This window comes from Glycine max, chromosome 8 (genome assembly GCF_000004515.6).
Source record: "Glycine max cultivar Williams 82 chromosome 8, Glycine_max_v4.0, whole genome shotgun sequence".
Classification (NCBI taxonomy): domain Eukaryota; kingdom Viridiplantae; phylum Streptophyta; class Magnoliopsida; order Fabales; family Fabaceae; genus Glycine; species Glycine max.
In genome coordinates this window covers 21,844,743-21,854,673 of record NC_038244.2, presented here as the reverse complement: position 1 = coordinate 21,854,673, position 9,931 = coordinate 21,844,743, and the positions used below count along the sequence as shown (strand labels likewise).

Below are 9,931 nucleotides of genomic sequence, written 5' to 3'. Positions count from 1 at the left end.
ATCTCTTCTCTCTCTCGATCTAAGAGCATTTTTAGTTATTATTTCTAGTATTTTTTAATATCCTTGACTTGGAATTGAATTTCAATATTTTGTTAAGAAAACTCTCAATAGTTAAAGATAACATTGTATCACAATATAAATTATTTATCATAAATTTATAATATATTTTATATATTATAAAATATTTATTTATTCTAAATTTTATTTATAATATACTTTATATATTCTCTCTATATAAATTAAAATTAAAACAACGAGTTATTCATCAATGAGAGCATTTTTTTAGTTATCGTTCTTCAACTAGGGCAGTTTTAGGATTTTTTTTTAAAATCTTTTATCTCTTTCAATCTATTATTGATATCTTTAATTCTAAATCAAATTTTAGTTTTTAAAGAAATTATCCGTAATTAAAAACATTGTATCACAGTGTTAATTCTTTATCATAAATTTAAAATATAATATTTATATTTAAAAGTACTAATTTATTTTGAATTTTAATTATGATACAGTTATATATTCAGAAGCGTTAATTTATTATAAATTTTAATTCTGAGTTAGAGCTGTATAATCATATCCGGAAACAACTCTTCTAAATTAGAAACACTTCATGATGCTTATATAATCATATCCCATAAAAAAACATAATTGAATTTTTGAAAGCAACAAAGCACGGGCCATGCACTTAATTAAATTTATGAAGAACAAATTTCAATAAAACTCATAACAACTTGTTTTCTTTTCCATATCCTCGTGATCATTGTCTTTATATATCGTCTTCAGTAGTAGGAACACTTGTTGAGATCGAACTCTGCATTCTCATTATGCTCTAAAATGCATAAGAACTAGATGGTGGCATCACACACATGTCATCATCGAAGTAGATCCTTCGAGGAAAAGCCCAACCCTTCTCAGAAGTAAAAAGTTGCTTTATTCTTTCGGAAGAGTATCTCTGCTTGAACAATATTGCCTTTAGGGCCAGCTTGGTTGAGAATGCCATTATGACGGGACTTAATTCCCCACATCATTGCTAGATCATCTGTTCATAACCAACTCAAAATCAGTAATTACCTTTTAGTTTACGAAAATAAGAAGAAAAAGGTTTGATGTTTCATGATGAAGAATTAAGAAAAAAATATTACTACAAAAATTTGAAACAAACATGTTAGGGCCGCACTTGTATATGCATCAATAGTCAATAAATTGTAGTTGAAACAAAACACTTGAGTCCGATTGTTGAAGTTAGGGTGATGAACAAGCAAGTTCCAGTCTGAATAATTCATCCTGTAATTAAAATTAGTAATAGTAACCTTCACACGCCAGTATTTTTTGAAGTTTCGCTTAACTGCCAGTGGACTCGGGTAGGGTACATATGCTTAGTACATTGAACCGAAGGTGACAAATTATTCTTCCTAGAGCACGTTACATGCAATTGAGCCCAAATGTGGTGTACCTGGACTGTAAACATACCGAGAAAAGAAATATACGAGTGTACAACTTAGTATCTAGAAGGAAATCACAATACTACACCATGGAAATTGGAGACCTAATTTACACATCTCCATGTACTACTAGAAAAAGGGTCTATGACAACAGTTTTTCACGGTATACAACAACCGATTGTGAATCGTTTTTGAAGGTTATGCCATGAAAAATTAAGACTTTTTATGGCGATTTTTAAGAAATCGTCTTAGAAAAATTATCATTTTAAGATGATTTTTGTATCATTCTAAGATGGTTATTCAGAAAATTTTAACCGTTTTAAAATTTGTTTTTTTCTAAATTAAAAACAAAAAAAGATTTTAAGATGATTTTTTGTAAAAGTGTCAAGTAGACTTTTTAAGATGGTTCTATAAATAACAATCTTAGAATGTTTTTTTTTTTAAAAAAAAAACAAAAAAATTAAGATAATTTTACAGTCCTCTGAATAACTGTCTTAGAATGTCTAAGACGATTTTACGATCCTCTGAATAACCGTCTTGACTTTCTAAGACGATTCTCTGAATAACTATTTTAGAATGTCTTTTTTTAAAAAAAAATTATAAAAAATTTAGAGACCATTTTACTAATACAAAACAAATCTTTTACATATAAAATGGTTGTAATTAAACCCATAAACAGTTCTTTTACATTTTAATATTATTATATCTCTAATACTCTCATTTAATTTAAGAATGTGTTACACATATAAAGATTAAATTAAAAATAGGCTATATGTACAAGGATTAAATTAAGAATGTATTATATGTATAAAGACTAAATTAGGAATGCTTTAAAATATAGCGTCATTTCATTGCCATGATGACAAATACCAAATAAATGTTCACACATATAGAAACTAATTTAATAATTTTATAAAAGTAAAAACTAAAAAAAAAAGTTGCAACATATATGTAAACTAAATTACATGACGCATCACTTTGTTATTGGTTCGTGCTAAGTAACCCTTCACCTTTAATCATATGAAACTTCAGAACATTGAAAGTGAAGGGATCTTTATTCCTCGCCTGTAATTTACTCATGGAATCATTACCTCCAAAATAAATGATCAAGTGAAGGTTGTGTTGCAGTATCCCGGGAAGTGGGATACAGAAAATTATATAATGTAGGCAGGATAATAAGCTACATCAAACTGTCAAAGGAATTATTTAAGAAAGAATTGAAAGGGTATAAAATTAGCAAGATATCCCACTAGGATGTCAAAATGCATAAAGAACTGGGGTAAAAAATATATCATTTCAAGAAACTTTGTGCTTTAACCCATAAATCATTTTAAATTACATGCTACATCAAGCATCAACTGAAGTGAATAATAGCTGCACCAAAGGCATCATTTTGGTTTTGAGTTCTGCCATGTGAATGGTTGCTTTAGAGGTACAATACCTTTGGAAAAAATTGATTAAGGATTTGGAGGGCACGTCGCGAGTTCCATCCATAATATCCTCGCAACAACATGTCTGCCGACAACAAGAAATTTTGCACCGTCATAACATAAAAGATGACTATTCTCCTTAATATTACATTAGCGAAAGAAAAACAAAAATAAAAAATGTTCATGATAAGCACAGAAGAAAGTGCATGGTTACTTAGTACTTAGGTTTCCTCTTTACTCACACTTAGTACCTTTGAACAGGCTTCCTACTTTTAAGCATTCAGATCATTAATAACTACTAATTGTGAATATATTTTGGAGTTAAATTATATAAGAATTTGTAATTTTTCTCTCCTTATTTTCTCTTTTTGAGCAAATAATTATTAAATTAACATCATTTAAGTTTTTGTGTAGAGAATATTAAAAGTGATGAATTTATGATGCTTAGTGAGTAAAATAAAACTAATTAAGGAAAACAAACTAATTAAGGAAAGCAAAGTTAACTAAGCAAAGCGAAGCTAGTTAAGAAAAAAAGACTAATTGAGGAAAACAAGAATAATTAAGGAAAGAAGACTAATTGAGGAAAACATGGCTAATTAAGGAACGAAGAATAATTAAGGAGAACACAATAATTAAGAAAAACATGACTAATTAAGGAATGTAAAGGCAAACTTAGTGCAAGAAGTCCGCTAATTTGTACTTATAAAAGAAGAAGAGAAAAGAAGGAAAAAACACACAAAAATTCCAACAGAATAAAATTCCTTATACAAGACAAAAACTAGATCATAAAAAATTAGAAGAAAAGTATGAAGAATAAATAAATTCATAAAAAATTCTTGTTATTTTTTTCAATTTAATATTTATTTTTTTCTTAATTTTTGTACCTAACACTTAGTAATATTTTATTTAACTAATATCCTAAAATATTTGCTTTTATATTAATGTTTTCATAAAACAAGTTGCAATCTGTATTTAAACTAAATTAGTTTCCATTAAACATAGGAAGCTTGTAGAAATTTAAAAAACTTAAGTGCTTTGGTAAATAAAATGGAGGCTGCTATTGTAAATTTGTGAGGTTCTAACTTCTAATATAATAACTTCATCTTTTATTTTCTCATTCTTTCACTTGCAATAACCCCCATATTCTTCCCCCGAAGCTCCCTTTAAACCTTCCTTGAATCGCTGATTATGCTTCCTTTTCTCACTTGTACATTTCTATCTATCTTCCAGCTGCAAGAAATGTCGTGAGGGCAGTTTATGAGACCCAAAAAGGGCCATTCAGCCGCCTGGACTCGAAGTCCAGCCTCGAGCGCTTCACACGCGCCACCATCCGCATCGACGCCTCGGGCTCCCCTAACCTCTTCATCCATCTCCTCGCCGCGCGTTTCTCCAACATCATCACCGTTCACATCGATGAGCGCCTCTCTGTTTCAATCCCTGCTCACCTCGTAAGCTCCAATTTCCCTTACTTCCTTCCCAGATTTCTCTCTCTGTTTTCTCTGTTCTCTGTTCTTTGTTCCTTAGTTTCTCTATCTGATTGTTTCTTTCCCTTCGTTTCTCGTAGGGGAGAAGACGCACGAGCGGCAATTCCTCGGTGAAACTGCACTACGTGAATGATAAACATGGCTCTGCCTCTGACCAGAGCGATTTGGATTCACTCTGTTTATCTGATTATGGTTTGACTGCTCTCGCCGAAGGCTTTCTCAACTCTGTTTACGTGACACTAAAATTACTAACAATATACCTCACTAATGAGGTTAATTAAAATTTAATGAAAGAATTATTTTACAAAACTTATGTAAAGATAAAGACTATTTTTTACATTTAAAAAAGATAAAAATTAATGCACAAAATGATTACGAAGATAGGGATCAAAATAACTATTGACTCGAAAATAATGTTTAAACAAAGAAAGAAAAAAACACAAAACTAATAACTTAGTTAGGAAAATGATTGGCACAAGAATTTCAACAAATAGGTGGAATGCATAAAGTTTCATGAAAAAGTGAGAAGAAAATCTAAGAACAGTCAAATACACGATTTAAAAACCATTCGCATACATAATGGCAGATATCCACAACATCAATAAACAGTTTCACACCAAATTTTATCTTCAAAAAGATGTTTCTTTAAGAAAAAAATAACTATTTTTTCTCAAGCACTCTTCGTCATTTTTTTGAGCCAAAATGGGAAATAGAGCAGCGAAAAACCATACCTGTTTTGCTTTGACACAAATAATATAGAGTTTGAAATATCAATCGCTCTTCTGATTCACAGACCAAAACGGTGGCAGCCCAAAACAAATTTAGTTATCCATGTTTAGCATGCAAGAATAAACAAAATAGATACTAACACATGGCCATTGAAGACTTGGGGTCAAAAGCCAATGATCAAAGTGAGAATAGGCACCAAGTGAATTCATGCCTTTCTCTCAAAAGATCATGATATTATTAGAGAGTCAACTCTAGGTAAGTTCAATTCATGCCTTTAATTCATCACTAGTTATTTTTTCTATTGTCCTTTTTATCTCTCTAAATTATCGTATGTTAGATAAGGTGCTCGGAGACAAACATCAAAATGCTACTACTCCTGGGATCTTACAAGAACCAGCTCAAACACAATCTCTCTCGGATATTCGTAACACTCTTGCTTCCACCTTAATATCATCCTTTTTTATTTCTTCATTTTCTTAACAACTGCCAAAAGTGTAAACTACTGGGTAGGAACAACAACCTTGATGCCTCTAGTTGGGGGATTTGTTGCTGATGCCTACACTGATGGATTTAACATGGTCATATTTTCTTCCCTCGTATACTTAATGGTAAATCCAATTTTTTTTAATCAATATGCAACATGTTTTTATTATAACTTAGTAATGTGCGTTTCTACACTTCATATATCCTGTCTTTGATCAATTTGACACTCCTTTAGTCCTAAAAATAAATTTGAATTTCTTTTATTGACGAATTGGAACAATTGGAGGGGAAAAAAATGAAGCAGAAAATTATCAAATTTGTTTCAAAAAAGCCAAACGGGTAGTCATTTTGACAAAAAAATTGAATTTTTTTAAGAAGTATGATGCTTATAATCATACCGGAGATACTGATAATTCTGTTTACACATCAAATGCAAGCTCTCATATATTAATTGTTTCTATGAAAAATAAACCTAATTTTTACTTGTCAAACCAAGGATTAAGCCTCTTGACACAATCTCCTAGGATCTTACAAGAACCAACTCAGACACAATCTCTCTCGAATATTCGTAACACTCTTGCTTCCACCTTAATTTCATCCTTTTTTATTTCTTCATTTTCTTAACATGTTATTCATTTTATTATTTTTATAATGCAAAATGCACAAAGGATTACTTTCAATATCACTATAAGTGTCTATTTGTAACAATACTAATAAACACTTTGTACCTAGAGCTGGCATAATTATTTGTTGAATACTTGAGAAAACAGCCATTAATACCAGCACTGGTCGGTTATCATTGGTTTAAGCGTTCAGAATCTATTAAAATAAGCTCTATGATGGTTTCATATAATTCATTCACTTACATGCAATGAAAAACAAAACAATCTTATAGTTTTTTTTAAGAGAATTAATTGTTCTGTTTTTGGTAATTTAATGTAGAAATCGATCAACAAAATGTTTTGTATCAAGGGATTGAAACAGAATGAACACTAGTTAGAAATTGAGATTGTTACAGCTTAATATTTTGTCTTGAAAATAGAGAAATGTTGATAATAGTTAATGGTTTCTACTGTCAATGAGCTATTTTTTTTTTAAGCATTGGCCGTATATTCCCTTGCAGTACAATTATTGACTTTTCGTCTACAGGCTGTTGAAACTGAAAGCTTGTTGAAACCAATCCTTTCAGCCCAAGAATTTCCAGGTGCATATTTATTTGAGATTTAGAGTTTTTTTATCATATACTTGAGTCTTGGTGCTTGTTGAAACCAATCCTTTCACTTTTAATTAGTTATTAATTTCAAGGTAGCATATGATTTCTGCTTTAAAATATTGTTCTGGGTGGTGCTTTTTATTTATTTTGAGAACTCTGAGGAAGTTTTATGTAAGAGAGAGGAGATATGATGTTGTTTGCAGAATTATGATCAGATCCATAATGCCTTTTTTCATTATTTTTTGGCTTCAAACACAAATTTTGGGTTGAGCTGGTTTTTCTCTTTTGCCTCTTTCTCCAACAATTCTGGAGCAGGGTAGATGACAACATCACTGCCAGGGTTATAGAATGAGGTAATGGACATTCTGGTCCCATCTGTTTGTGCTATCACACGGTGCTCCACACTATTGTACTTACCATTGGTGATAACCTTGCCCTTTGCATGAGAGATGCAACGAAGTTGAGTAAACAGAATTTAGTCTTCAAACCAAATCTTCTTTCTCATTTTTTCAACATAATGATTGATGTATAGGTTCTTGAGCAATTCTATGTTTGGTGAATTTTGAGTTATTAAAAAATTTGGGCTCACTCCTTGTATCTTTTTTTTTTCATTCACTCTACTTTGGATGATATCTTTTATCCATACTTACTTTGTCATCTTTTTTGTCTAATAAATTTTCTATTATCTATCCCTAACAAAAGGCTCTCGAGAGAATTCATTGTTTCTGAATTTTTGTTTCTTTGCACTTTTGCAGGCAAAAAGAGATCCCAATGATACTGAGAATGCTATGCTTGGGGCAGTGGCTGGTACTACAGATATATTAAAAGCTTTGTTGAAATATTCAATGATTCTTTGATATTTATGTTCATTCTTCAAGTACATGCTACTCTTTACTTCTTGGAATTTATGACAAACTTGTATAGCTGAATTCATATGAAATTTATATTCTTTTATCTTGATTTCTTATAATAGGATATCATAATCAATAATTATAAATACTGATTTTAATATTAGATAATAATATTTATTGATTATATATTAGCAATATTGATAATATTGTAATTGTAAATGTTGATTTTAATATTACACAATAATATTTATTGATTATTATTAATATTGATAATATTGAAAATATAAATTTTGATTATTAATTAACCTAAATTTTAATTACAGGTTATTCAATATTTAACACCAGCTGTGACGTAAGCACCGATGTTAAAATACATCTTTTTTACATCGTTTACGACTACAACACTGATGTAGAAGGTCTAATTTCTACATCGGTGGTCAGGACAGTACCAATGTAGAAGGTCTAATTTCAACTACGGTTATGACATCAGCAACGATATAGAAGACCTAATTTCTACATCAGTGGTCAGGACAACACCGATGTAAAAAACATTATATTTCTACAATGGTCAATTGAGGACCGATGTTGAAACTTTTAACTTTCAAAGACATCATATTCAAAAACGGTTGATCACCGATGATGAATATCATTTTCGACCAATGAAAAAGTGTGATTTCTAGCAGTGAAGTATAACAAATATTCCAAGCACATGGCAACGATCTACTTACATATGCTTAACTCACACCAATTAGCACTAGTAAAGCAAGTACAAAAATAAAAAAACCAAGCAAAAACTACTATATAGTGATATGAAATGCTATGGATCTCATAAAAAATTGAGCATGATTTCAAGGTTGGTCCTGCACATAAACAACCAAATTTAAAAACTCAATCCATTTCCCTCAATCATTTGGCATTTAGTTCCCATTGCAATTACTTTAACACCAGCTGAATCAAACCTTGCTTTTGGATTCTTTCAAGGCAGAAGCAAATTCCCAGCTTAGAACAAATCTTTCCGGTGTTTCATTTCCTCAAATCTTTCCGGTGTTTCATTTTCTCGGTTTCCCAACAATATATATGAGTAACCAGTGGAATGAAAAGGAGAAAATACAAAGTAAATGTTGAACCTCTAAATATTCCTGTACTATACCACTTTACTACATAGTCAATAGAAATTATGAGACACGAAATTGCTAGACTGGCTTAAGTAGTCATAAAGGAAAGCAAGAAAGCAAACATATTGTTTATGTCAACGGCTGGAGAAGTTATTGTTCTTCATCTTTACATATTTAATTTTTGTAGCATGGATGATTCATGAGTCCATCGATCCTTTGCACCCAACATATCTAATGATAAAAAACTGGAAGTTATATATCCCGGATCTAAAATCTGTGCGAGGAGCTTTATACATGAATTATTTCATGCCAAAGCAAATCTCGTGTAAGCTTTCAACTTGAAACATATTCCAAACGCCAAAAGGGGAAAACAATACAAACAAATCATCAACTTCTCACTTGACGCCCCGAAAACTCAAATGCCAAATCAATTCTTATTTTAAAGTAGTCAGAACACAATTTTATTTAATTTCTTTGTTCCATATCTATATCTTCATCATAGCAGCAAAGCAAGCTAAACAACATACTTCTACTTAATATAATTGGCATCAACAAGATTAGCAGTAATAAATGATCAGAAGTTTCCACAATTTCTTTATCAAATTCAAAGAACAAATGTTGCATCTTTCACAAGCATACACGCATTTCCAAATTCAAGAGGGCATAAGCTCCATGCAGCATAAAATGAAGATCCCACCAGAAACTGACACGGACATGCATTAATTTCAGGAAAACTGAACCATCCATTATACAAAAGGCACCGAACCAATGAAAATTTAAAGACAGAGACAAGGAAGAAAGAAAACAAAAGTAATGGGGTGAACCTGTTGAAGTGAAACAAGTACAAGACAGCAGAACCAAGAACAAAATGTTAGTAGGAATAGTTGCTTTTGGTAACAGAGAGAAGCCCATTTTTGTTGCTGCAAAATTTTTTAACACAACTTTTGTACAAGCACATCAAGCGCTGATTTTAAAAGTCAACAAAATTTTGTAGACCGATTTTCGTAGAATCACATCATTATATATATATATATATATACACACACACATACATATGTGCTAATTGTTATCCACAAATTATAAAACAAAACCAGATCCGGTTCATAAAAGTCAACAAGCATCTGCAGACTAACTTTTGTACAAGCTCATCAATGCATAGCATAGCTTTTGAAATCGATCGAAGTCAT

At 31.0% G+C, this 9,931-nt stretch overlaps 1 long non-coding RNA gene and 1 pseudogene across 1 annotated transcript; one reads left to right on the top strand and one right to left on the bottom strand.

Annotated features, from left to right (window-relative positions):
* Nucleotides 1–826: 826 nt before the first annotated feature.
* Nucleotides 827–1,562, bottom strand: LOC106799552 (protein COBRA-like; annotated as a pseudogene).
* Nucleotides 1,563–3,840: 2,278 nt separating this feature from the next.
* Nucleotides 3,841–7,810, top strand: LOC106799768 (uncharacterized). Its single transcript, XR_005892650.1, has 5 exons — nucleotides 3,841–4,317; nucleotides 4,434–5,337; nucleotides 5,420–5,690; nucleotides 6,715–6,769; nucleotides 7,534–7,810. It is a non-coding gene; the product is annotated as an uncharacterized lncRNA (long non-coding RNA).
* Nucleotides 7,811–9,931: the final 2,121 nt, after the last annotated feature.